This window comes from Schistocerca gregaria, chromosome 4, assembly GCF_023897955.1.
Source record: "Schistocerca gregaria isolate iqSchGreg1 chromosome 4, iqSchGreg1.2, whole genome shotgun sequence".
NCBI lineage: Eukaryota > Metazoa > Arthropoda > Insecta > Orthoptera > Acrididae > Schistocerca > Schistocerca gregaria.
Genome location: NC_064923.1, coordinates 771059659 through 771087626, shown reverse-complemented (window position 1 = coordinate 771087626; position 27968 = coordinate 771059659). Strand labels below are relative to the sequence as shown.

Sequence of the window (27968 nt, the reverse complement as noted above, 5' to 3'; positions counted from 1 at the left end):
CCAAATCACAAAGCATTTTCCCTCACAGCACATCTGTCTGCTATGCCACTTTATTACTTTCTGGTGCTCAACATTAAAATATTTCAACACCCTTGCCACTGCAAATAAGGATGTATCTGGAAGTTCTGACTGGACCAACTGAAACACATTCTTGTAAGGGCCTTATCTAGCATCATACCTGGAAATAAGGGACATCCAGCCCACAATCTTTCCAAACCCATCCTAAAGTGGCACTCCAACACCCACCAACACTACATGACATCCTGACCCATCCCTCTGCCACTCCCACTCTCACACCTTGCCACGGCGCTCATATCGTGGAGGAAGACCAGGTGCAAGACCTGCCCAAAATATCCACCCAGCATATCCTACTCCAGTCCTGCTGCAGTACTACGTTAAGCCACCAGAGGCAGGGGCACCTGTGAAAGCAGGTATGCCACATACCAGCTCTGCAGCAATTTGTGTACAGCATTTTATGTGGGCATGCCACCAATGAGCTGTTCACCAAAAAGAATGGCCACCATCAAACTGGGACCAAAAACCGAATCAAACAGCTGACCAAAACATACTTGAGTTGAATGGCTGCTTCACAACCCATGTCATCTGTATCTTGCTTTTCTGAACTATGTAGATGGCAGTTATCCTTGCAACACACCTTTAACTTCTGAATCCGCCTGGCCTCAATCTCTGCTAAACCCCTGTCCCCACACTCTCTACCCATAGTTTCCCCTTCCTCTGTCCTGTCATGCCTTCACAATCCACGCTATCTTCATCATGGGCCCCACCTCACCGGCTCCAGTGCCTATGTGTTGCATGCCTGTGCACCTGCACCTGCACCTGCACCTGCGCCTGCGCCTGCGCCTGCACATGCCCCTGCCTCCCCCTCCCACATATCTATCCTCCACACCTGTTGCCTTCTTCTGAGCCATTAGTTACCTTTCCCCAACCCCTCCTGCTGCTTCCCACCTCTTTCTCTCTCTACCCACCAAAATAGACACACCCCTTTCCAATCCACCAGCCAAACTGCTATCCCTACATTGTGTGTCCATCTAATATAGATCTATCTATCTCTCTCTCTCTTTTCATTTTCCATGTGTACTTGTCAGCAACTCAACACTTATGTAATTCAGTGAGTGGTCTCCTTTTCTCTTCAAATATTTAAATTCTAACAGAACTTTCCTTAGAATATTTATACAACACAGGTAGGTCTGCTTTTAATAAACTCTGGGCCATCTTCTTGATCTCTACCCTAGAATCAACTTTTATAATGTGTCATTCTAATTTCTTTGCATTAGATGTTGTCAATCAAACTTTTCTTCCATAGCTTGGGACTTTTTCGAAAAAGGGAGGTAAGAATACAAAGGTGAAGCTGTACAGAATCATATGAATAAACTTTTGTTATTGGTCAAATTACAGTATGCGATTAAATGTTGCAATAGTTTCAGTTAAAGTCTACAATAAACAAGCAAAATAAAAGAAAATTACAAAATAAATATCATCACTAAAAAATACTATATTAATACTTATCATTTATGGTATGAGTGAGATAATGGATTTCATAGTAGAATCTAATCTAATCTAATCTAGGTACAGATACAAGCAAGGATTTGAAATATCTACAGTAAATTACAAGTTCCAAATCACAGCACAGATCCTAAATTTGACACCTAACATCCATATGCCATGCAGTATCACCAAGACAACAGCAGTAAGGACCTTCACAAAAACTCTCTCTCATAATCTTCCCAATGAAACCCTACATTTACCAGAATACAATACAACAAATAATACACATATTAAACACAAAAGAAGCCAGCAGACCCCACAGAATGAAAAACAATGTGAAATATATTGTACAGATAAATTTATATAAAGACACATTAGATGAAAAAATTATGGGAATCTCTCATAAAGTGAATCCATCACCTATCACCATAAATGTGGTGAGGCCAAACCGTTCGCCACATTGCTGTCAGATGGAAAACGGCATCCACCTCTTTTCACCATTTATCATTAACAAAATTAAAAGCCACTATTTCTTCATTAGTAAAAGCTGTTGTGTTGTGTATTGTAGTGTAGCTGGGAGCTGATTTTCTTTAAAAGTCTGTGTACATGCAAATAAGGTTTTAGTGTAGACACGGGAAACCTTTGGTGACCCGCAAGCGCGAATCAAATACATACTTCAGCTCACAGGCCGCCTAGTCATGTAAAAGCAGTGCTCCGTGCACATAAACTCAAAACTAGCATCTGTGATGTTAATGTTTAGGGAGTAACGCACCAATATGAATGGCACTCCTTTCCCATCATGTCATACAAGCAAATTGTGCCACAATATAAATGCCTCTGAGAGTGCATTCATTTTGTGTTCACCTGGAATTTCTCCAGCAGGTCAGATTGAAATCAATCGTGAACCAAATGCAACCTGCAGGCCACCAGCTGTCTGAAGTATTTTTTGTATTTTATCTTTGGCATTTCTTGATGACCCATGGTCTTTTATTCCACTGCTTAAACTTTTAGTATCACCATTGTTAATTGCAATTGCTTTGTGTCTTCTGAATAAGTGTCCATTAAATTAAGAAATAAAACTATTTACTTCATCAGCTGTTATATCTTGATTAAAGTCTGTCCAACTGGTACGGGCCCAAAAAAATATTTTCACATCAAACAAATCTCTGAATTAAGTTCAATTAGATCAGTATAGTGAAAACAGATAAAAGATGCATTAAATGAAGTTTTCCAGCAAGCAGAAATTTGATGTAGGTAATTTTCAATCATGGAAATATCACACGAAAATTATCTTTCATGCTAAGAAATTGCAGAATATTGTTAGCAGAAGTACATGCAGACCAGCTGAAGGCACCGACTAAAAGAATTTGTGGGATGAGCTTAATGCAAAAGTAATGCTTTTTATCAGAATGAGATTTTCACTCTGCAGCGGAGTGTGCGCTGATATGAAACTTCCTGGCAGATTAAAACTGTGTGTCCGACTGAGACTCGAACTCGGGACCTTCGCCTTTCGCGGGCAAGTGCTCTACCATCTGAGCCACCGAAGCACGACTCACGCCCGGTACTCACAGCTTTACTTCTGCCAGTATCTCATCTCCTACCTTCCAAACTTTACAGAAGTTCTCCTGCGAACCTTGCAGAACTAGCATATCAGTGCACACTCCGCTGCAGAGTGAAAATCTCATTCTGGAAACATCCCTCGGGCTGTGGCTAAGCCTCGTCTCCGCCGTATCCTTTCTTTGATTAGTGCTAGTTCTGCAAGGTTTGCAGGAGAGCTTCTGTAAAGTTTGGAAGGTAGGAGACGAGATACTGGCAGAAGTAAAGCTGTGAGTACCAGGCGTGAGTCGTGCTTCGGTAGCTCAGATGGTAGAGCACTTGCCCGCGAATGGCAAAGGTCCCGAGTTCGAGTCTCGGTCGGGCACACAGTTTTAATCTGCCAGGAAGTTTCGTTTTTAATGCTTTTTATTTTGTATGACATGGAGTCCAGCCAGCAACAAACTTATATCGACTGCTACAACAACTAGTATAAGGGAATGGGCTTCACGGAATTCACTAACAGTGAACGGCAACAAATATGGTTACGCAGAAACAAAACTTATTTAATTATAAAATATATAATGCATGTATTTTCAAAAATGGATTCTTTTGTTGATTTAATTACGAAACATCACACTGTGGTGCCATTTTGCAACATATTAGTAAAATTGAAGCATTAGCACTGTCTTTCCCCATGTTGGTGAACCACGGGAGATGCAAGCAAGATTTCAGAAGTTTTAGGTGGCCTGCCAGTGAAGTGTGGTTCATTTGTTTCAGTTTGGGACTTGTGAGATGAAACTAGGCAGTCTTTTGATAATTTAACAGCAAAGTTAGTGAAATAAGAGCAGTGTTGTCACCGAATGAAAAAACGATAATTACATTTGCTGCTGTTAAGGTTAATCACAAAAAGATTAAAAGTCAATGTTCTCAAAGCAATTCAAGCAAAAGCACTGAAAACAAGAAGAATGTTGAACGCTACTACCCACACATAAGGTCATTATAAAGCTGAGTGCAACAATAGATTGTTTTAGGTGCAGAAGTTAGAAAACGTTTGCCACCAATTGTAATAGTAATGGCTTGCTGATAGTGCTACATCAAAACACAGTTTCCAACAAAGGAATAGTATTCAATGTTTAAACCACTAGGGAAGCTCAAAGTTCCTGTCCAGATAGAAGATAATTCACTTATCTATCACGGAAGTAATTTGATCAGTCAAGTTTAATGTAGTCGTAAATGGACAATGGGCACCTTGTACAATGGAGAATACATTATAAGTACCCTGTTTGAGGTTTGTGGAGATACGGCACAAGAAACATGTGTGTGGACTAGTTCTGGAGAATAATATCTGTCTATGAAGACCTTTGTGAAACCTTAAGCATACTGAGCAAGGGTGCTCTCATCAGTGCAGATACTCCATCCATAGACGACTAGGTTGAATGGGAGGCATTTTTTGGTGTGGAAGGGAAGGTAGCTGTCAAAATTCAGGTGCCGGTGGTCGATGGTAGGTTTAATGAGGACAGAGATGTGGATGGAACCATCTGAGGTGAGGTGGTCAACATCGTGCAATGTGACACACTGGGTTGAGGAGAACCAACTAAAGTGGATGGGAGAGAAGGTGTTGAGAGTGTGAAGGAATAAGGATAGGGTGTCCTGGCCCTGGATCTAGATCATGATGATATTGTCAATAAACCGTAAGGACACCAAGAGTTTCGTTTTTGGGAGGCTATAAAGATTTCTCCTAGAACATCCAGAAACAGGTTGGCACATGAGTATGTGATGCAGGTGCACTTGTCTGTGTCATGGATTTGTTTGTATACCTTCCCTTGAAAGGAGTAGTAGCTGTGTGTTACGAAATAGTAGGATGTATGAGGAATGAGATAGTGGGTTTGGTGTCTTGAACGCCACTGGGAGAGAGGTGTTCAATAGCGGCAAGAGCAGGGGCATGCAGGATGTTGGTGTATATACAGAAGTGGCATCAACAGTTATGAGTAGGGATCCAGGAGGTAAAGAGGTAGGTAAGGTCAAAGGACCCTATGAGAAACTCCTCGGAAAGGAAACATCACTCAAGCACATGATGAAGTCTGGAACCAAGTGATTTGCACTCTCAAACTGCTTTGATCAAAATTTCAAAACAAAACCACAGAAAACAGTAATGGTGGGCTGATCCTGTAAAACATGTCCAAAAATGCCACAGGGCACCCTACAGAACTAAAGTTCAACAACATTACATATGAATACATCGACAAATGCATGAGATAAAGTTCAGTAGCTCATTGAAAATAGGGCTGAATTGCAATGGTGCTACTGTGATTGTTGCTCAATTGGGACTAACTCTTAAAAAAACATGGTGAACTTTGCCCTCCAGTTCATTTCCTATATTGTGTGGCCTATGCAGCATAGTCATCTGTAAATCACACATTTTCAAAGAGGCAACAGCATCCACAGACTCTGAGAAATGGTACAAAGCAATGAAGAATGAAATAATACCCTGGGTTTTAGAGAATCTACCTCCAGATAGCCAGGCTGTCAGTTGTAAGTGGATTTACAAAATAAAATGCAAACCAAATAGCAGCATGAGGTACAAAGCTAGATTACGTGGAAAAGAATATATATACAAATCTGGCCTGACCTGATAATGGAGATACTTTTTCACTTGTTGTTGGGTATGAGTCAATCTGAATTCTTTTGGCTTTGGCCACAAGTGTATCTACAAACCACAATGAAGTGCATGGCTGAGGGTAGGTAGCATTGTACAATTTATTAGGGCTTTATCCCATTCCACTCAGGTATGGAGAGCAGGAAGACTGGCTACTTAAAAATCTCTGTGCACACCATGATCAATCTCGTTCTGTCTTCATGATCCCAATAGTTGCAGGACATTCCTAGAGTCATCACTTAAGCACTTCCCAAGCATTCTACCATTGAACTGCAGTCTTCCACTTGCTTTACCTCTGACTGAGACTGGGTGATTATTCCATTTCACACTCTTATAAATTGTTACACTCCAATATTTGTAAGAGCTGACAGATTCCAACTGTGACTGAAATACTGTAGTTTTAGGATTCATGCTTTTTCGTTTCGTGAAATGCATAATTTCACATTTATGAACATTTAAAGTGAGTTGTCAGTTTCTGCAACACTGTTAGATCTTGTCAAGCTCTAACTATGATATAAACAATAAGCAATTTCATGTGAAACAGCCTTTCTCAATTCGCAAGAACATATTTTCGGAAACAGGGTGAATGTTTAAACAGTGATAATGCACATTTAGTATGGAAACTAAAGAAAAGCCCTGTGGACTGATGCTACCTCCTCATTCTCGGGATCAAAAATTGTTCAGCTGATTAAGCTTTAATCAGATAATTACAGTACAGGGTATCCCAAAAAGAATTACACAATTTTAAATACAATTATTTACTAGGAAAAAGAGCTCAACACCAACAAATAGAATACTAAATTACTCAGAAAAGACAGAAGTTTATACAAATTCCTCATAAATGTTCAATATGTCCTCCATTGGTTGCACGGACAACATCTAGCCGATAGCCAAATTCATCCCAAACTGAGCATAAGGTTTATACTGTCACTGAAGCTACAGCAGCTGATATTCTAGTTTTTAGTTCATCAATATCATGAGGTAAGGGAGAAATGTAAACACATTGTTTAAATATCCACACAGGAAGAAATCACATGGTGTTAAGTCAGGGGACCTAGGAGGCCAAGAGTGTAAAGCCTGGTCTCGCAGTCCTGTACGCCCTATCCAACGTTGAGGCACGCTGGCATTGAGGAAACTGTGCACGTTGTTCTGCCAGTGAAGTGGTGCTCCATCTTATTGACAGATGAAATTGTCGGAGTACAGCTGTGGGAATAATCAGTTCCATAGCATTGCAAGATATGATTGTCCTGTTACGGTTTCTTCCTCAAAAAAGTAAACCATGCTTTGCGAAACAGCACAAAAAAATTCACTTTTGGTGAATCACGTTTGAGCTCAATTACTTTTGGTGAATCACGTTTGTGTTCAATTGTTTGTATACACACATTATGACGGTGAAGTTTTCTGCTAATATGGGAAGTTGCCTCATTGCTGAATATTAACTGTGACACAAAAGTGTCATCTTCCATGTCCTCTAGAATAGCATTTCTAAAGTCCACTCGCTTCACTTTCCCAGTATCTCGAGGAGCTTGTACCAGTTGTAATCGGAATGGTTTGAGAGCTAAACAACGCCATTAACACATGCCACAATGTCATGCACAGTAACGCAAGTTCTCAGCTAGCACAATGTTTAGACTTGCGGGGGCTCCGCTCAAATGCTCGCTGGATTTGTTCCATTGTTTGTTCAGGGACGCGCGGCTGGCCAGGACTTTTGCCTTTATTGAGGCAACCTGTTTCTTCAAACTGTTTATACCACCATATTTCACTTCCACACACAGCTACACTCCATACAAATACTTTCTGAAAGGACATCCTAACACTTAAATCTGTACTCGATGTTAACAAATATCTTTTCTTCATCAATGCTTTTCTTGCTGCTGCCAATCTACATTTTATATCCTCCCTACTCTGACCATCATCATTCTGTTCAACTGCTCTTCCAAGTCCTCTGCTGTCTCTGACAGAATCACAATGTCATTGGCAAACCTCAATGTTTTTATTTCTTCTCAGTGGACTTTAATTCCCACTCCAATTTTTTTCTTTTGTTTCCTTTACTGCTTGCCCAATACACAGATTAAACAACATCAGGCGATAGGCTACAACTGTCCCACTCCCTGCTCAATCACTGCTTCCCTTTCATGCCCATCAATTGTTGTAACTGCCATCTACTTTCTGAAAAAATTCTAAATAGCATTTTGCTCTCTGTATTTTATCCCTTGGGCCACCTTTAGAATTTGAAAGAGAGTATTCCAATCAACATTGTAAAAAGCAAACATATGTTTCTCTTTCCTTAGCCTATCTTCTATAAGAAGTAGCAGGGTCAGTATTTCCTCACTTATTCCTACATTTCTACAGGTCAGTTTCTATCAGCTTTTTCATTCTTCTCTAAGGAACCATGTTAGTATTTTGCAGCCATGACTTATTAAGCTCATAGTTTGGTAAAAATCAAACAATGGAAAATCCAGGATGGAATGTAACAATACCAGAGAAGGAAAGTTGCTACTCGCCATATAGCGGAGATGCTGAGATGTGATACGCACAACAAAACGATTCACACAATTAAGTGTGGTTTCAGTGTATGTTGAGTGTGGTTTCCGTTCTCCGAGACTGAAGACGTGTGCAAGTTGTGTTTGCATGAGAGTGCGTGTGCGTCTCTACTGCTGACAAAGGCATTAATGGCCAAAAGCTTTAACTGTGTGAATCTTGACATAGTTCGGTAACTTTCACACCCATCAGCACCTGCTTTTTTGGAATTGAAATTATTATGTTCTTCTTGAAGTCTGAGGGTATTTTGCCTGTCTCATACATCTTGCTCACCAGATGAAAGAGTTTTGTCATGACTGGCTCTCCAAAGGCCATCAGTAGCTCTAATAGAATGTTGTCTACTCCTGGGGCCTCGTTTTAATTTAAGTCTTTCAGTGCTTTGTAAAATTCTTCACCCATTACACATTATCATACTACCCTTCTCATCTTCGTCTACATTCTCTTCCTTTTCCATAATACTGCCCTTGTATAGACCTTCTATACAATGCTTCCATCTTTCTGCTTTTCCTTCTTTGCTCAGGACTAGTTTTCCATCTGAGCTCTTGATATTCATACAGGTGGTTCCCTTTTCTCTAAAGGTCTCTCTAATTTTCCTGTAGGCAGTATCTATCTTACCCCTAGTGATATTTGCTTCTACATCCTTACAGTTGTCCTCTAGCTATTCCTGCTCAGCCACTTTGCACTTCCTGTTGCCCTCATGTTTTAGACTTTAGTTTCACTTGGTTCACTTAATGCAACATCTTGTATATGCTACATATGCCTCAGATTAAAACCAACATGCAATTTGTGATTTTCTCAACCATGTTGTCCCTTTGGATCCTTTGTACCCTTATCCACAACTTACATACAAGTGTACTTTCCTTACTAAACCTTTGTTCAAACCAAACATATGAATCCCATCAACCTTTATCTCTACTATAAACGCTCTGTACTTTCTCATTGTTCAACATTTTATGCTCTTTGATATGTGCCCGATATTTGCTTCTAAGAATTAGCAATGGTTTCAATCAGTTTAATTATTTAGTCTGCAGTCTCCAGTCCCCTATTTATGACCCTGACATACAATTTTTTCAGTGCTCACATCCATAAATTGCATTTGTCACTAACGATAACTGTATGTCTTAACGAATACTGTCACAGTTAATTTACTTCTGCAAATTATATATTATTGATGAGACGAAAACTTGAAATGAGAACACTTTTCGAATTTAGTTTCGCTAACCATTGGAGTTATTTTGAAAGCAATTAGTTATAGTTATAGTTACCTATCTGTGTGAAGTGATGCATACTAATCTCAGAATCACAACAAAAAATCTTCCACGTCTGCCTAGTCTCAGCCTCGCCCCAAATGGGTCTGCCTCAGGCCGGGGTCTGAGCAACAACCCACCCCTCTCACTTCCCCAACTAGAATCAAGACAGTTCATCCCTTTTACTTCTATGAGTGTCACACAGCAGTACTATGTATTTCGCCTCCTGAAGTTAAGTGAAGTCTAGTAATTTTCCCAATTAAATTTTTCTTCGATACAATAATCTCATTGGCTCAGTCGTAGTGTAAGCAGGTGGCAGACTGGCTCACTGGTAGGATGTTGGGGAAATGCAGTCAGTTCCCACAAGAGAACACTTACAAAACGCTTGTGCAACAGGTGTTACAATATTGTTTAAATTTGTTTGCCTATTACCAAACAGGATTAAAAGAAGATACTGAATGTATAGACATTAATGGCAGCAGGAATGGACAGAAATTTTTTTCAGTTTTGGGAAAGTGTCCGGGCAATCCTGAAAAACCTGAACTGGCAGACACCTGACGACAGATAACACTGTCCTGTGAAAGCTTACGCAGAACGTTTTGAGAACTGGTATTAAGTGTGTTGTAATTGCGGCAGTAACAGTCGCGGGGTTGCTATAACGCAGATGCAGCGGGCCCAAATGGGAGTGGCCCACAAACAAACAAGACGGACGAACGGGAATGGAAGGACAAACACGACGACAACCGATCAAGACACCATGATCAACAACAAAGTATTAAGCTACAGGGTCACACGAGAGAACCTCATGAAATCAAAACCACGTCCACTCGTATACGAGAAGTAAGCACATGCAACATAAACACGATGTCTGTAACCGAATACCAGACTGACTCACTGAGTGAGATGCAGCTGCCTAAATACTCAACAGGGTATGTCGTTACTGGCCGCAGGGACCACGTGCTCCACAGTGGCGCCCTCACGTTAAGACTCGGGGCCAGGAGTGCATACAGCCACGGTGTACAGTGCGACTGCTGCAGAGACCTCTAGTGGTCATTGAGTTCCATGCCATCTGGCGCTGATTCAAAACCCGTGCCAGAGGTAAAAAAGTATTCTACACGGTTCACGAAACCTCAGAGGGCTGTATGGCCCATTCATTGATCATTACCACAGGTTTACTGAATCAATGTAAATGTAAGGAATACTTTGGGTCCTTTGTTACTCCAAAATCATCCCCTAAGTTATTCTCTCTGAAATTTTGCCTAATGTTCTCTGATCTTAGTGTATGATGTTCATTGCAGAGGGATGTCTGGTTCCAGAGTGAACGGTCTGCTGTTCAAAGTAGTGTACTCTCAGTATTACCTTGCTGCAGAGTTCACCAGTTTCTTCTGTTGCTGAAACAGCATAAATGAATTCCTACCACACACCACCTCTCATCGACTTATGACTAGTGGATACTATCTTAAGTCTAGGAACTTACAAAAAAGGAAGTATTTGTGAGAGAACAAGATGAAGGTTATATTGTATGTTTAGCAAATGAAATGCACAGAGACCTGCATAATTTGTGCTACTTGACTAAAAACTTCTCTTTCTGTACCCTTGTGACCATAGCCATCTGTATAATTGAGATAAAAGTAAAAATGCATTCTCAGTGCCGTCAAGTGGAGTGTCCTATAATTCCGGCCTTCAACAGGTAACGTGGTTTAACAGAGTCACTTCAAGCTTAGGTCTTAGGAGCAGTGTCACTGTTCCGCAAGATAAGTTATCGGCACAGAAAGATACCGGCTGACATGATGTGCAACACAACAACGTCATTTGAAAATCCAAACATTGCTGTGACACAAAAAATACTGGTAATCACCCAGGATCAACAATACTAGATAAGGACCATCACAAATAAATTAGGGCTTTTAGATACTCCAAAGAGAACAATTTGTCCAACACCTCATGTCCATGGTAAAAGTGTTCAGAATTCAGCAAAGGTTTCGTCTTTCACGACAACAATGCACAAACATTGCACCCACCCTGAGAACACCTTCCTCCAGGAGAGAGGAGTCTAAATCTATGTCCATATTCCAAAAACAATGGTAAAGGGCGTGGTAGATGGCATTTCCCACTGTATCACAATATAATTTCCTTATATGCTATTAGCCTGTCAAATACAAGAAGAATGACAGCGCTAATGTCCCTGTGTTTGCTATAATTAGCCTAATCTTGCATTATAGATCCTGTAGAAGACACAGACAGCAGCTGTAATACACTCCCAGGTTCCCAACATAACACTGGTTCTTGAAATGTAGGTTGGCTTTCATGGGAAAGTACATGCCCACCTTCAAGCACCTCCCAAGTCAGGTTTTCATCAGTTTCCTAGCATTACCAACTCCAGTTTTAGGCATATGATAGTATTTCTTAAGAAAGGTGTCACAGGAGTACGAAAATTTCACAGGCACTAAGATATAACTTCAACCCACACTAAATCACAGCACCTATCAACTTCACTGAAGATAAACCACTTCTGATAGCAACACACACACCATCATCAACTGGATTTAGTCTTCCCTTTCTGTACACAATTAAGTCCTCAGCAAAAGCGTATCTCCTGCTTTAGACAGCTTTCAGTATTTATAATTATTTCTGCTTCAGTGCATTCTATGAGAATATTTGAAGTTATGGTTCTTTCTACATCTACATCTACATATATACTCCGCTAGCCACCAAGTGGTGTGCGGCAGAGGTCACTATTCATGCCAAACTCATATTTTCCCCCCCTCTGTTCCACTCGCGGATTGCACGAGGGAAAAACGACTGTCTGAACGCCTCAGTACGAGCTCTTATTTCCCTTATATTTGAATGGTGATCATTGCACGATTTGAAAGTTGGTGGTAATAATATATGCTATACATCCCCGGTGAAGATCGGATTTCAGAATTTAGTGAGCAGTCCCTTCTGTTTAGCAAGAGTGTCCCACTTCAAACTTTCTATAAGATTTGTAACGCTCTCGTGATGGCTAAATGTACCACTCACGAATCTTGCCGCTCTTCTTTGGACCTTCTCAATCTCTTGAACCAGACCCAACTGGTAAGGGTTCCATACAGACGAACAGTACTCCAAGACTGGATGTACTAACGTATTGTAAGCTATTTCCTTTGCTGAAGGACTGCATCGCTTCAGGATTATACCAATAAATCGCAATCTAGAGTTCACCTTACCTGTTACTTGTGTAATCTGATCATTCCATTTGAGATCATTTCGAATAGTCACACCTAGGTACTTGACGGACGTTACTGCTTCGAAAAGTGGGCATTTATTTTGTACTCGTACATTAATGGGGATTTTCGCCTTGTTATAAGCAGTAGGTTACACTTATTAATATTGAGAGATACCTGAGAGTCATTACACCACGCATTTATTTTCTGCAAATCCTCATTGATTTGTTCACAACCTTTGTGTAATACTACTTTCCTGTAGACTACAGCATCATCGGCAAACAGTCTAAGGCCACTGTCAATACCATAAACCAGATCATTTATGAAAATTGTAAAAAGCAGAGGACCTATTACGCTGCCCTGAGGCACACCTGAAGTTACGCTTGTTTTTGTTGATGTCACCATACTGCTTCCTGTCTGTTAGAAAACTTTCTACCCAACAGCATATGTCATCGGATAGACAGTAAGTGTGCACTTTTTGTAGCAAGCGACAGTGCGGAACTGAGTCGAACGCCTTTCGAAAGTCGAGAAATATGGCATCAACCTGGCAGCCGGTATCTAGAGCCTGTTGTATACCATGCACAAAGAGGGCGAGCTGTGTCTCGCATGACCCCTGTTTCCTAAAACCGTGCTGGTTTATGCAGATGAGCTTCTCAGAGTCTAGAAAGGCCATTATGTCTAAACACAAAATATGTTCCACGATTCTACAACAAATCGATGTCAGTGAAATTGGCTGGTACTTATGTGCATTCGATTTTCTACTCTTTTTTATAGATTGCTATGACCTGGGCTTCTTCCAGTCCCGTGGAACTTCCCGCTGTTCCAATGATCTCTGATAGATGATGGATAAGAACAGTGCTATATTTGTAGCATAGTCAACATAAAATCTTACGGGGATACCGTCTGGGCCAGATGCCTTCCTGGTGTCTAAGGATCTCAACTGTTTTACAATCCCAGATACACTAAACACTATGTCAGCCATCCTTTCGTTTGTTCGATAATTGAAAGGAATATGGTGCAGCAGTCCTCTACCATAAAGGAGTTTTTGAAGGCTAGGGTTAGAATTTCGGGCTTCTGTTTATCATCATCAGTTACATTACCCATACTGTCAGCAAGAGAAGGTATTGAATTATTTGTAGCATTCATAGATTTCATGTATGACCAAAATTTTTTGGGGGTTATTTTTAGAATCTGCAGATAAAATATTTCTTTCAAATTCGTTAAAAGAATCTTTCATTGTTCTTCTGACAGCTGCTATCATTTCGCATAATTTCTGTTTGTCAGTGGAGCAGTGACTACGTTTAAAACAAGTGTGCAAAATTCTCTGCTTTCTCAGCAACTTCCTAATATGTTTGTTGTACCAAGGTGGATCCTTTCCCTCCCCTATACTTTTGCTAAGCACATACTTCTCTAGTACATGGTGGACAATACCTTTAAATTCCGACCAAAGATGCTCAATATCTTTGTGTCCCATGGTGAATGCTTGGAGCTGACTATGAAGATAAGCATTAAAGACACTTTTATTTGCCTTCCCAAACAAAAAAACTATGCCCAAACAAAAAAACTATGTTGTTTCTTTGGGCTTTTTTTTTTTTTTCCAACTTCCACTGGCATAGAAGCCACAATGACATTATGGTCGCTAATACCTCCTTCTCTATTAACGTCCTCAAAAAGATCAGGTCTGTTTGTCGCCAAGATATCTAATATGTTCCTATCTCGAGTTGGTTTTCTAACCAACTGCTCAAGGTTGTATGTTGAGAGCACTCCTAGAATAACTCCACATGAATCTTTGCTTCTGCCCCCTGTGATAAACGTGTAATTTTCTGAGTCAATGGATGCCAGATTAAAGTCTCCACCTATAACTAATGGATAATTTGGATATTTAATTCTTATGTACTCAAGACTTTCCCTGAAACATTCTGTGACATTTGTTGCGGATGCTGGTGGTCTATAAAAACATCCTAACAGAATGGTCAATCCTTGTCTGATTGACAGCTTTATCCAGACTATTTCTCAGCACAGGTATGGCAATTTAAAACAATATCCACTTTGATGCTTGTAGTGTAGGTTGAAGTGAATTCTCCAGATGAGTGTCAGTTATTTGAGATAATAAAAACAGTTTGAAAAGCCTGTAAGGGTGTTGCAGGGTAGGTTGTGCCAAGATATAATTATCAAGAAAGAAAAAAAAAAAAAAATCAGTATTTTGCGCTGTTTCTGAGTTAATTATCATTGAAGTTAGCCACTCACGCTGTTGCACGCAAATGCAAGTGCCCCGCCAGCTACAAGTAATGTCAGTTGTTCTCAAATTGTATATGATACCGCATGAGATTGCTCACCCTTTGCTCGGATTCAATCCTTACTACCGTGCCACGTCCAATTTTTTTATCACTCTCTCGTTTGGTTTTAGGAAACAAAGTGAAGAACATGTTTGGCAACACTGTCTCTGGTGTGACTGCTTGAAGTTGCGAGCACAAAAGCCTCATTGGCTAACTTCAATGCTAATTAACTGAGGAATTGTTTTTTCCTTAAAAATTATTTCTCAGCACAACCTACCCTGCAATAACATTACAAAATTTTTTGACTGTTTCACATTCAAAGTCTTTGCATCAACTGTCCAGGGGTGATAGATCAAGTCATGAGGAAGAACTTCTCTTCAAGACAAAATGTTCGTTGATGCCTAGGCATATTTCATTTAGGGTTTTGCCCCTGAAAGATGTTGGGGGCACGCATACACAATGTGTGTTGCTTATAATCCAGTCAGCTGCTCCAAGTGAAAGGGAACATGCTTTTAAAGTACACTCCAGAAAAAAATTAGTATACCTGAAACAACGCTGTCAATTTTGATCTGATGGCAGCATACGCCACCTGGGGAACAGCAGATGTACTGATAATGGTTTCAACACTGTCTGCCTACAGATAGTGTAGTGGCATAGCTACCAGAATGCCACCTGTGTCTACCCTTTAATACGGAATGCTCACAGCCAGAAGTCTCAGTGTGGTGCAGACGTGTGAACAAAGCAGGCAACCCGCCATGGAGCCATGGAGATGCACTCTCCATGAAGATGCACTCATGCTTCCTCCAGCCAAATGAGCAAGTTTGAAAGGAGTCAAATTGTGGCATTCCGAGTGGCAGGATGGTCCTTTCAGAGATGGTTGGTTGGTTTAAAGGGGGAGGGGGGTGACCAAACTGCTAGGTCAGCAGTCCCTTCTTCTGATTAAAATAATCGAAACATACAAAATACAGCTAGAAAAAAGGTGAAAACCACAAGAATGACAGAAAGGCAACAAACACTAAAATGGACTAAATAGGACAAGAAAGCCACAGAGAGATGCAAGAAACATGTAGAACAGACCAAAACGAGAGAGCAGATTACCATGGCTGGCTGACCATGTATTAAAAAGGAGAAGCCAGCCACTCTGCAACACATTAAAACCCTAAAAGCACTGGGGTGGAGGACACAGAGGGACAAAGGACATGCGCTAAAACTTAGATCAAATGATAAAATACCCCCTCACGAGTAAAACATAAAACTAAAGTTGCTGTTGAGGCATTGTCACCCAACACGGAAGGTAGGATGATGGGAAATTTAAAAGTCGGCTGCAGAGAGGCTAAATGTGGGAAGTCCAGCAAGAGGTGGACGACCGTCACTTGTGAGTCACAGCGACACAGAGGTGAGCCCTCATAACAGAGGAGGTAACCATGCGTTAGCCACATATGGCCAATGCGGAGCCAGCGGAGTACAACTGATTCCCTGTGAGAGGACTGCATGGAAGACTTCCACACATTCATAGCCCCCATAATGACACACAGTTTGTTGTGCGTAATGTTATGCCATTCCGTTACCCAAAGCCGCAAAACCCTGTGGCATAAGACAGAACACAGGTCAGTTTCAGAGATGCCCATCTCTAGAAGCTGTTTCTGCGTAGCCTGTTTGGCCAGCCTGTAGGCAAATTCGTTGTCTGGCATTCTGACATGCCCTGGAGTCCACACAAACACCACTGAACAACAGGACCGTTCCAGGGCACAGATGGACTCCTGAACGGAAACTACCAAAGGACGGCAAGGGCAGCGCTAGTTGATAACTTGTAGGTTACTCAAGGAGTCAGTGCACAGGAGAAATGACTCAGCAGGGCATGAGCAGCTGTGCTCAAGAGCACGAAATATGGCTACCAGCTCTGCAGTAAAGACACTGCAGCCATCTGGCAAGGAGTGATGTTCAATATGTCCTCCATGAACATATGTGAAGTGTATATGACCATCAGCCATCGACCCGTCGATGTAAACCACTTCATGGGCCTGGTACATGTCGAGAATCAAGAGGAAGTGATAGCGGAGAGAAGCAGGGTTAACGGAGTCCTTAGGGTCATGTGAAAATTCCAGAAGAATATGCGGCCTAGCTGTACACCATGGAGGTGTATGTGACTGAACCTCAAGGAGAGGTGGTAACGGGAAGGACTCCAGTTCAGACAGAAGGGACCGGATGCAAACCACAATCGTAAGCCCTGACCTGGGCTGTCGATGCGGGAGATGAACTGCCATGGTTGGGAAAAGGAGATGGTAATTCGGATGCATAGGAGAACGACAAATGTTTGCAATGTAACTGGTAAGCAGTTGTGCACGTCTAATTTCCAATGGAGGGACTCCAGCCTTTACCAGGACACTGGCCACCGGTCTCATTCTAAAAGCTCCCGTTGCTACGCGAACGCCACAGTGGTGTACTGGGTCAAGGAAAGACAACGCTGAGGGCGCCACCGAACCTTAAACCAGGCTCACATAGTCAAAGTGGGATTGAACTAGAGCTCTGTAGAGATGCAGCAGTGTACAGCAATCTGCGCCCCAATTGTGTTGCTCAGGCTGTGAAGAGCATTGAGGTGCTGCCAGCACTCCCACTTAAGCTGACGATGGTGAGACAGCCAAGTCAATCGGGCGTCGAAAACCAGTCCTAAGAATCGATATGTCTCCACTACAGTGAGTGGATCATCATTAAGATAAAGTTCAGGTTCCAGATGAATGATACGATGCCAACACAAGTGCATGACACATGACTTCATGGCTGAAAAACTGGAGGCCGTGAGCTAGAGCCCATGACTGCGCCTTGCGAATGGCTCCCTGTAAGCGCAGCTCAGCAACACTAGTATTGGAGGAGCAATGCAAAATGTGGAAGTCATCCGCATACAGGGAAAAGGAAACCGACGGCCCAACAGCTGCTGTTAGGCCATTTTGATGACCACTAAAAATAAAGATATACTAAATACGGAACCCTGAGGAACGCCATTCTCCTGAATATGGGGGGAACTATGGGAGGCACCGACTTTGACATTAAGTTTTGTACAAAAATCAGGAGTGGGCCCCGGAGACCCTACTCGTACAATGTGGTAGGGATATGATGTCGCCAGGTCGTGTTGTATGCTTTACATAAGTCAATCAAGACAGCAACGAGGTGTTGGCATCTGGAAAAGGCTGTTCGGACGGCAGACTCGAGGGAAACAAGATTATCAGTGGCAGAACGACCCTGGCGGAAGCCACCCTGACATGGAGCAAGTAGGCACCGTAACTCCAGGACCCAATCCAACTGCCGACTCACCATACGTTCCAGCAGCTTACAAAGAAAGTTGGAGAGGCTGATGGGCCGACAGCTATCCACATCAAGCAGAATTTTACCAGGTTTTAGCACCGGAATTGTGGTCCTCTCCTGCCACTGCGATGGAAAGACACCAGATGAGGTTGAAGGTGACAAGGAGATATTGCTTGTAGTCAGACAGGAGATGTTTAATCATCTGACTGTGGATCCGATCTGCCCTAGGAGCTGTAACGGAGCAATGTGCAAGGGCTCTGAGGAGCTCTCACTCTGTAAATGGGGCATTATAGGGTTCACTGTGGCGTGTTGTGAACGAGAGGACTTTCCTTTCAATCCCCTGTTTGATGATGCGAAAGGCTGGGGCGTAGTTCTCCGATGCAAAGGTTCGAGCCCAGTGCTCGAGTATAGTGCTCAGCAAAGTTCTCAACAATCATATTTGTGTCGGTAGAGAGCACGCCATTGATGTTAATGCCAGGGACACCTGTTGGAATCTGGTACCCAAAAAGACATCGGATCTTCGTCCACACTAGGGAAGGTGACATGTGGCACCCAATGATCAAAACGTACCTCTCTGAACACTCTTGTTTCTGTCATTTAATAAGCAGGAGAGCATGGGCACATAGCCGCTTAAAGGCTATTGGGAGCTCTAGGGAAAGGTGCTGCTTAAATCACTATAGAGCTCGCTGACACTCCTTAATTGCCTCAGCAACTTCCGGCAACCACCAAGAGACTGCCTTTCGCCAGGGGCACCCTAAAGAACGAGGAATTGCGTTTTCCACTGCAGAAATTATCGTTGTAGTGACTTGCTCAATCACAACATCAATGGAACCACACAGGGGAGATTTAACGGTGACAGTGGAGGTGAAGGCTACCCTGTCCGACTTGTTTAAAGCCCATCTGGGTAGGTCCCCGTGGGCATAATGCTGGGGGAGTGACAGGAAGAGGGGGGACTGATCACTACCTCACAAGTCGTCAAGTGCTCTCAAGTGGATAGATGGGAGGAGTTCTGGGCTGCAAATTAATAAATCAATGGCCAAGTAACTATAATGAGCCACACTGAAATGTATGGCTGCCCCAATATTTAAGAGGCAGAGGTCAAGTTGGGACAGTTAAATTTTCAGCATCTCTGCCAGGGCCAGTAAGCACGGTGCTACCCTACAAGTGGTTATGGGCGTTAAAACTCGCAAAAGTAGGAAAGGTTTAGGGAGTTGATCAATTAGTGCAGCCAATACGTTCAGGAGTACCGTACCATATGGAGGGACATATACGTTGCAGCCAGTTATTTCCTGCATCATCCGTATCCTAACAGCCACAGCTTCAAGAGGAGTTGAAGGGGCACAGGTTCACTACACAGGGCATAAATGCAAACTCCACCTGACACTCTATTATATTCGCTATGGCTCTTGTAATATCCCTTGCAGCCGCAAAGGGCAGGGGTCTGCATTGCCAGTAACCAGGTTTCTTGGTGGGCAATGCAGAAAGCAGGTGTAAAGCTTAACGGTTTTATTAGCTCAGCCAGGTGGTGGAAAAACTGCCGCAATTCCACTAGAGGATGGATGACATGATCGTGAGACTGGGAAGGCATGAAATACTCAATGAGGTAGTCTACGCCTCTGGGTCACCTGCTGCCACTGACTTATTTCGTGAACAGGCTAGTTCCATTGAGTATGAGGGTCTATCCAGATCTAGGTCCTCAGCAGATGGCAGAATCTTTGCCTCATCCTCAGACGTAAAGCTTGTAAGCAATGGTGGTGTGGGAGCCACCACAGGTCCCTTGGTATAGGGGGTCTTCTTTCTGGATTTCTCTCGCTGATCCTTGGGTTTCTCTGGCTCTAAAGGCTTCACTAATTCAGTCTCTGGGACTGAGGATGATTGTGAAGCCCTACAACCAGCTGCTTTTGGGCACTTCAGCCCTGGCAGGTGTCATCTTTCCCACTAGCAGAAACCTGGGAAGGGAGTGACCCAAGGCAACCCATACTAGCGAGAGGAGCTGAAGAAGACGTACGCTTCTCCAGCTGAGAAGTGGGGACTGGTGTCCCCAATGGTTGTGGGGACAGTGCTCCCGAAGTAGGTGATGCGGGAGTAACAGAGATGGAACTGCCCTCCACCATCAAGGGGGCAAGTTTAGACTTCCAGCTCTGAGAGCCGAATGGAACTCTCTGAACTGATGGGGCTACAACTGTTCTCATAGCGACGGCATAAGAGGAGGTCATAGCCACAGGATGCAGGCACTCAAATCTCCTATTGGCCTCAGTGTAAGTCAGTCAGTCCAGGGTCTTGCATTCCATGGTTTCCCTTTCTCATTGTCAAATCCTACAGTCTCGTGAGCAAGGGGAATGATGCTCTCTGCAGTTGACACAGATGGGAGCTGGGACTCATGGAGTATTGGGATGGGATGGACATCCACAATCTCAACATGTGATGCTGGAAGTACAGCGGGAAGACATATGTCTGAACTTCCAGCACTTACAGCAGCACATTGGGGGAGGAATATATGACTTTACATAACAACGGCAGACCTTCACCTTGACCTTCTCGGGTAATGTGTCACCCTTGAAGGCGAAGATCAAGGCACAGGTGGCAACCTAATTATCCCTCGGACCCTGATAGACGCGCCAGACGAAATGAACTCCTCGTAGCTCTATGTTGGCATGCAGATCTTCGTCAGACTGCAAAAGAAGGTCCCTGTGATATATAATACCCTGGACCACATTTAAGCTTTTACAAGGCGTGTTGGTAATGGAAACATCCCCCAGCTTGTCACAAGCGAGTAATGCCTGTGACTGGGCAGAGGATGCCATTTTAATCGAGACTGACCCTGGCTGCATTTTGGACAAACCCTCTACCTCTCCAAACTTGTCGTCTACATGCTCTACAAAAAACTGAGGCTTCATCGAGACTAAGGTGTCCCCATAAGCTCTCGTACACACGACGTATCAGGATGAATACGGTTCGCTGCCATCCTTAGCCTGGCATTCTTCTGTTGGTGTGGCCAGGGAGGGGAACAATTTAGGATCACTCTTTTTTTGGATTTTACTGAGACTTTGAATGCTTAGAGACTGCTGGCGTTTGATCACCAGCAAGTGATGACGAGGCATGCTTCATTGCGCATCATAAGCCCTGATGCCACACACTCCGACCACAGGCGCCACCCAGCTGCAGCAAAAGCCACCTGGCAGGACGACCATTGCTGGAAGTCCAGATGCCCCACGGTGACGGGCATCTACTCCTTGGCACATGTGGGGAGTTAAACACACAGGCATCAGCAGAGACCAACAGAGTATGTTGGTGGCGGCCCTGCCACAAATGACTGGCTACTGTGCAAATATGAGCTGCAAAGAATTCCATGGTCACCGTCGGCGCAGGAAAGACACTGCATAGTGGGTGGAGGAAATCACACCCAGGAAGATGTCCTCACTCACAAGATGGAGGATGAGCAGGACTGCAATGCCACAATGAGAAAGTGGGCTAAAGATCTCAACGTACGATGGACACAATGCACCAATCGGCTCACTCTTGAGGAAAATTTCGAAAAATGAAAGTCAAACCCTGCAGAGGACTATCACATATGGGCCGAAAACTATGAGACTCATTATAGTCACCTCTTACAACAGGCAGGAATACCTCGGTCCTATTCTAACCCCCGGGCCCACAGGGGGAAGACCTAGTGAGCACTGACTCATATACTGCATTCAGCCAAGACAAACAGGCCCCGTCCCAGGCCTTATGGTCATGGGTGTGATAAGCTACAACTCTCGTTCGCTTTTTATGTTTCTGGAGGTGATGCTCGGTACACGTAGAACATTGTTAGTCCTATTCTTTAGCTATTCATGTAACAGGATAATGCTAGCCCACACATTGCCCATGAAACTCAATGTGCTCTGCACGACATGCAACAACTTCCCTGGCCAGAAAATCTCTGGACTTTCTCCAATCTAACTCGTGTGGGATACGAAGGGATGAGAAGTGACTCTGCAGCATCGTCAACAGGACCGACTGTGGTCTTTTGGTGCAGAGCCGAGTGGAGGGTCAGAGGCTCAGGCGGTTCTGTGACCCTGTAGGCTGCGGATTCCATGACTTGCGCCATCAGGTGGTGGGCTTCCAGGTTCTGTTTAATAGGTCAGGAGTCCACTAGACACAGGAAGAAACTTCACCGGTAGCGGGGGCTGTGTGGAAAGCACTGGGTGGTTTTTTAGATTAGCAGGTTTCAGGAACCCACAGAAAGGACGTCCGTCTAAATGAGGGCAGGTAAAACACAGTAAGGAAGTTGTAGAAACTATCGGTATTGTAGTTGTAAATTGTTGTAGCTGTGTTGGGAAAGAACCAGAGCTCCAAGCCCTAATAGAAAGCACTGAAGCTCAAATAGTTACAGGTACAGAAAGCTGGCTAAAGCCGGAAATAAGTTCAGCCAAAATTTTTTCAAACCATCCAACAGTGTTCAGATAGGATAGATTAAATACAGTTGGTAGTGGAGTATTTATTGCTGTCGGAAGAAGTTTGCCTTGTAGTGAAATTGAAGTAGATAGTTCCTGCAAAATAGTATGGGTAGAGGTTATACTTAACAATTGGACTAAACTATTAATTGGATCATTTTACTCAGAAGATATAGTTGCTGAACAGTTAAAAAAAAATTGAGTCTCATTTCAAATAGGTACCCCACTCATACAATTACAGTTGGTGGTGACTGCAATTTACCCTCGATATGCCGAAAAATTATACGTTTAAAGTCGGCAGCAGGCATAAAATGTCATCCAAAATTGGACTGAATGCTTTCACAGAAAATTATTTTCAACAGTTAGTCCATGAGCCTACTCGAAGCGTAAATGGTTGCAAAAGCATACTTGACCTCTTAGCAATAAATAACCCTGGGCAAATAGGGGGTTTCGTGACAAATACAGGGATTAGCTACCAAAAGGCAGTTACTGCTAGGCTGAATACCTTAACACCCACAACCATCAAACAGAAACGCGAAGTAAATCTATTTAAAAAATCCGATAACAATGCTCTTAACGCCTTTTTAAGAGACAGTTTCCACTCCTTCCAAGCTAATCACGTAAGTGTAAAAAAGATGAGGAATGATTTCAAAGAGATAGCATCAACAGCAATTGAGAGAGATATACCACAGAAATTAATCAGTGATGGTACTGATCCCCCATGGTACACAAAACGGGTCAGGTCACTGTTGCAAAAGCAATTAAAAAAACATGCCAAATCTAAAAGAGCACAAAACCCAAAAGATTGGCAAAGTTTTGCAGAAGTTTGAAATTAGTGCGTGCTTCAATGCAAGATGCTTTTAATAATTTTCACAACGAAACTGTATCTTGGAATGAGGCAGAAAACCCAAAGAGATTCTGGTCACATATAAAGCACACCAGTGGCAAGACACAATCAAGTCACTGATGACAATGCCACTAAAGCAGATTTATTAAACACAGTTTTCCAAAACTCCTTCACCAAAGACGACAAAGTAAATATTCCTGAATTCCAATCAAGAACGACTGCGAAGATGAGAAACATAGAAGTAGATATCCTCAGTGTAGCAAAGCAGCTTAAATCACTTAATAAAGACAAGGCTTCCGGTAAAGATCGTATACCAGTCAGGTTCCTTTCAGTGTATGCAGATGAAATAGCTCCATATTTAGCAATTATATACAACCGCTCGCTCACAGAAAGTTCCGCACTCACAGAAAGTTCCGCACTCACAGAAAGTTCCGCACTCACAGAAAGTTCCGCACTCACAGAAAGTTCCGCACTCACAGAAAGTTCCGCACTCACAGAAAGTTCCGCACTCACAGAAAGTTCCGCACTCACAGAAAGTTCCGCACTCACAGAAAGTTCCGCACTCACAGAAAGTTCCGCACTCACAGAAAGTTCCGCACTCACAGAAAGTTCCGCACTCACAGAAAGTTCCGCACTCACAGAAAGTTCCGCACTCACAGAAAGTTCCGCACTCACAGAAAGTTCCGCACTCACAGAAAGTTCCGCACTCACAGAAAGTTCCGCACTCACAGAAAGTTCCGCACTCACAGAAAGTTCCGCACTCACAGAAAGTTCCGCACTCACAGAAAGTTCCGCACTCACAGAAAGTTCCGCACTCACAGAAAGTTCCGCACTCACAGAAAGTTCCGCACTCACAGAAAGTTCCGCACTCACAGAAAGTTCCGCACTCACAGAAAGTTCCGCACTCACAGAAAGTTCCGCACTCACAGAAAGTTGCTCAAGTCACACTAATACGTAATAAGGAAAATAGGAGTAATCTGCTGAATTACAGGCCCACATCACTAATGACGATCTGCAGTAGGGTTTTGGAACATATACCATATTCAAAGAAAACAATTTACTGATACATAGTCAGCACAAATTCAGAAAATATCATTCTTGCGGAACACAACTACCTCTTTATACTCATAAAGTAATGATGCTATCGACAGGGGATGTCAAATCGACTCCGTATTTTTAGATTTTGAGAAGGCTTTCGACACCGTTCCTCACAAGTGTCTTCTAACCAAACTGTGTGCCTATGGAATATCATCTCAGTTGTGCAACTGGATTTGTGATTTCCTGTCAGAAAGGTCACAGTTCGCAGTAATAGATGGAAAGTCATCGAGTGAAATAGAGGTAATATCCAGCATTCCCCAAGGAAGTATTATAGGCCCTATTTTGTTCGTAATCTATATTAATGACATAGGAGACAACCTGAGTAGCCCTCTTAGATTATTTGCAGATGATGCTGTCATTTACCATCTTGTAAAATCATCAGATGACCAAAATTAATTACAAAATTATTTAGATAAGATATTTGTGTGGTGCGAAAAGTGGCAACTGACCCTGAAAAATTAAAGTGTGAAGCTATTCACATGAGTATTTAAAGAAACCAGCTAAATTTCGATTACACGGTAAGTTACAGAAATCTGAAGGCTGTAAATACAACTAAATACTTAGGGATTACAATTACAATAACCTAAATTGGAACGATCATGTAGATAATGTTGCGGGTAGAGCAAACCAAAGACTTCGATTCATTGACAGAACACTTAGAAGGTGCAACACATCTATTAAAGAGACTGCTTATACTACACTTGTCTGCCCTATTCTGGAGTATTGCTGTGCGGTGTGAGATGCATATCAGGTGGGACTGACGGATGATATTGAAAAAGTTCAAAGAAGGGCGGCTCATTTTGTATTATCGCGAAATAGGGGAGATAGTGCCACAGACATAATACATCAATTTCGGTGGCAATCATTAAAACAAAGGAATTTTTCATTGCGACGGGATCTTCTCATGAAATTTCAATCATCCAGTTTTCTCCTCTGATTGCGGAAACATTCTGTTGGCACCCACCTACATAGAGAGAAATGATCATCACAATAAAATAAGAGAAATCAGGGCTCACATAGAAAAATTTAAGTGCTCCTTTTTCCCCCCGCACCATTCGAGAGTGGAACAGTAGAGTGACAGCTTGAAGGTGGTTCATTGAACCCTCTGCCACACACTTAATTGTGAATAACAGGGTAATCACGTAGATGTAGGTGTAGACATGTGACTCAACCAACAACTCTTACAGAACTATGTGAACAGGGTGAGCAGGTGTTGAATAACAAATTCCAGGGCAGTATTTGCCATCTGTACGATCGACTGGGTACCAGTCAGTGCCTGCTTTGCCACCCATGGGTGCTACACCACACAGTAATATGGGTGTTTCAGCATTGCTACCTCAGAACCACTTGTGCTACTGATCTGTAAATGTAACCTCTAAAAGAGTGTACTAAATTTTTTGCCAGCACTGTAACTTTCCCTACTTAGAGACGGCTCATTCTTACAATTTTTTTCTGTCAGTCTGTAGGAGGTAAGGTAGTACGCAGGTGCAGCACACCAGGGTAGCAGACATTTCTACTTCGGTGAAATCTCATTCTCCCAGGACAAGTGAATTCAATCAAGAGAGGCCCAGCATCACCAAGAAACAGCAAACACTTTGTCTCAAACAACAGTTGTTCCCGATGATGCAATCTATCACCCCACGCAAAGACATTACATTATTTTTTGCTGGCCTCCTATTTCTTCAAAGCTGAGTAAAATGAAAACAGTCAGTTTACATCTGTAACTCCTTGGGGATTTCATTTACCAATACGAAGAAAGGGGAGAAAAGAGACTGAAGTTTGCTTTGTCATGGAAGTCTTGAAAACAACTTTTAAATTCATCTTTTAAGTCAAGTATAATGCGTAAATATTTGTCAGAATTTTTTATTATTATTTCTGCATGAAAGTAGAATGCACACAATTGTTGGTTTTCATTCACAATTCCCAAAATCACAATTTTCTTTTAAATGCCACTTATAACTGAGCTTTCCCTTGAAAGAGAGCTATTACACCTACAAACAACGCAAAATCTCACATATTTTTTCATCTTTAAATTAAGCAAGAGGTTTTCCTCATTTCATTATAAATGTTTTTATTACGTCTTTTTTTTATCAAAGACTTGGGTCAATATCTTGCCGTGACTAAGGCAGTTGATGATGGTATAACAGACACTGTTTCCTTCTTCTATATCAACAGTCTTTTAAATTTAAAAGGTTCTCTGTTCAGTCAATAGTGAGTATGAAATACAAATTCCCAATCCACTTCACATAGATTGTAAAGGGCCGGATGTTAATGTCTAAATCATCACCTGTGTCTATAAATTTGAAATAAACAAGACTATAGTCAGTCGGTGTGAGTCCAACATACACCTACCAGTTTGTAATGGTGTCACTAACTACAGTTTGCAAGGGTGTTACCTGTATTTGCTGTCACCCTGCTGTTATTTTGGAAAGTAGGCAGGCTGAGAGGCCTGTTCAGGAAATGAAGACCAAGTTCTTGTATAGTGTTGTGAAGGCAGAGTCCTCTTATCAGTTACTCGACTATGCTGCAATGTTGATTTTGCATTTGCATCCATTACGAAAATTTGCCCATCATGTCGAGCCAGTGTTGATCTTTTTCACTTTCATATTTGTGGTTGTATCTCCTAACTGTACTGAAAGTATTGATTAATTATCTAAGGTTTCCTAAGGCAGTCATTATTTCTACTGTCAACACATGTTCATCATACAGTTGATGTATCTTTCTCATTGTTACATTTTTATCTGACACTACAGTGAGAGCCATGGGATGATTATCAGATGTTATGATCTGTGTCGTATCTGGCCTTTGGGGTAATGTCCAGTTCTGGAATATGGCTCGTGTACACGTAGTATGTGTAGGTCTCTCTCTTCTAACACTTTCCCAAGTCATTGCATCACCATGGCACTGCACTTCACATTTTGTCTGGCTGATTTCAATCATTTGCCTACTTTCTAGTGCTATTAGTGTGCAAGCTGATTGTATGTGAATGCTACAGGAACAAAGTGAGCACATAGGTATGGAGACATCCGAATTTGTGACCATATACAATTTAGCCATGTGTCCTCACTAACTGCTTGTACCGACACTTGATATCAAGTGCCTTCTTGCCTCCTCTTAAAATGTCACGCAAGGCAGTAGTTCCTCTGTATTTGTAGGCAAGTTGTTGACAGTGAGCTGAATATGATCAACTTCTTCTGCGACTGGAATCTTTACAGTGTAGCCTTCTGGATAATTGTGCCTAGCTAGGTGTTACGAAATACACATGTTGTTCATTGTTTTCCTTTCTTCCTAGCCACTTCCAGAAATTCCACTTCTTCTCTCT

At 42.4% G+C, this 27968-nt stretch overlaps 1 protein-coding gene across 2 annotated transcripts in view; it reads right to left on the bottom strand.

The window, feature by feature from the left end:
- LOC126365943 (BRCA1-associated RING domain protein 1-like) overlaps window positions 1-27968 on the bottom strand; it is a 169977-nt gene that overhangs the window by 79286 nt on the left and 62723 nt on the right. The gene's annotated exons all lie outside the window — the stretch shown is intronic.